Genomic DNA, 1,745 nt, shown 5'->3' with positions numbered 1-1,745 from the left:
GTGAAATAAGTCAGAGAAAGACAAATGTTGTATGATCTCACTTACACGTATAATATGAAAAAGCAGAACCCAGAGAAGCAGAGAGCGGACTGGTGGTTGCCAGGGGTAGGGTGGCAGCAGAAAAGGGGAGATGTTGGTAAAAAGGTACAAACTTCAAGTTCTATGATGAATATGTTCTAGAGCTCTAACGAACAGCATAGTGACTGTTAACAATACTGTATTGTATTCTTGAAAGCTGCTAAGAATGTAAATCTTAAATGTCACACACACAAAAATGTTAATTATGTGAATTGGTGAATGTTAACTAAACCTGTGGTAATATACAACAGACTTACAATATACACATGTACCAAATCAGCACTTTGCACACTTTAAACTTACACTATGTTATATGCCAGCTATATCTCAATAAAGCTGGAAAAACTAGGATTCATCAAATTGAAACAAAACTCAAAAAAGCTATTTCCCTAGTGCACATATATGTTATCAAATTGCAGCTTGCACCTGCCGAGTGAGGAAGTCAAGAAAGCCCTGGCCAACTACACAGACATGTGACTTATGTTTTCACAATATATATTAAGGAAATGGTGTTTATAATATCACTGTTTAAGGAAGTTTTAAATTTAAAAAAGATACATAAGCACCATCACAAAAGACCAACACAGTGGTTAAAGCATTTTGCAATTTATTACCATACAAGTACCTAATTTTGTTTTCTTTTTTACAAAAGAAGTGCACACTGTGTATGTGTATGTGTGCGTGTGTGTGTGTGTGTGTGTGTGTGTGTTGTAAACTTAGAGCTTATTCATTAACAGCTGATACTATTTCTGGAATGGAGGGGGGAGGGGGAGGGGGAAAGAGGAAGGGGAGACTTTTGTTTTAGATGCTCTAATTCTGGACCTATCTTCTGAGCAATTACAAACCACAGGAATTTAGGAGCAGTTCTGCTTTTGCCCTCCTCCTCTTGTCCACATGTCCCTCCTTGTTTGGTTTACAAGGAACGACTATCCTAGCTTTGTCATTTCAAATTGGACATCAAAACAGGTCTGGGCAGTGTTCTGGGCAGTCCCACAAACCTGTCTCTTGCTTCAACAGCATTTGGATGAAACACCCAGCGATGCCCCTTGCTCCAGCCTCTGACCACCCGCTAACCTATTTTCCATTCACAACCTTGGGAATCAAACACTCAGCTAACCTTGACCACCGGGACCAGCCAACACCATTCTTTGGCTCCCAGATTCATCGGGATTATTCCACTGAGGTGGAGGCCATCACCCACCACCTGGTCAACATGCATCTGCGCGCCTCCTACCTCTCTCTGGGCTTCTATTTCCACTGCGACGATGTGGCTCTGGAAGGTGTGGACCACTTTTTCTGTAAATTGGCCGAAGAGAAGCGTGAGGGCGCCTAGCATCTCTTGAAAATGCAAAACCAGCGAGGCAGCAGTGCCCTCTTCCAGGATGAGCAGAAGGTGTCCCAAGATGGGTAGGTAAAACCCAGGACGCTAGGGTAGCCACCATTCTCATGGCGAAGAACCTGAACCAGGCCCTCGTGGCCCTCCATGCCCTGGGTTCTGTGCAAGCAGAACCCCACCTCTGTGACTTCCTGGAGAGCCGCTTCCTGGATGAGCACCTGAAACTTATCAAGCAGATGGCAACCACCTGACTAACCTCCGCAGGCTGGCTGGGCCCCAGGCTGGGCTGGGTGAGTATCTCTTCCAGAGGCTTATCCTCAAGCATGACTAG

At 44.5% G+C, this 1,745-nt stretch overlaps 1 pseudogene; it reads left to right on the top strand.

Annotated features, from left to right (window-relative positions):
• Positions 1-1,237: 1,237 nt before the first annotated feature.
• Positions 1,238-1,745, top strand: LOC130852048 (ferritin light chain-like; annotated as a pseudogene).

This window comes from Hippopotamus amphibius, chromosome 4, assembly GCF_030028045.1.
Source record: "Hippopotamus amphibius kiboko isolate mHipAmp2 chromosome 4, mHipAmp2.hap2, whole genome shotgun sequence".
Taxonomy (NCBI): Eukaryota; Metazoa; Chordata; class Mammalia; order Artiodactyla; family Hippopotamidae; genus Hippopotamus; species Hippopotamus amphibius.
The sequence above is the reverse complement of the archived record's forward strand: the minus strand, read 5'-3'. Positions and strand labels throughout refer to the sequence as shown.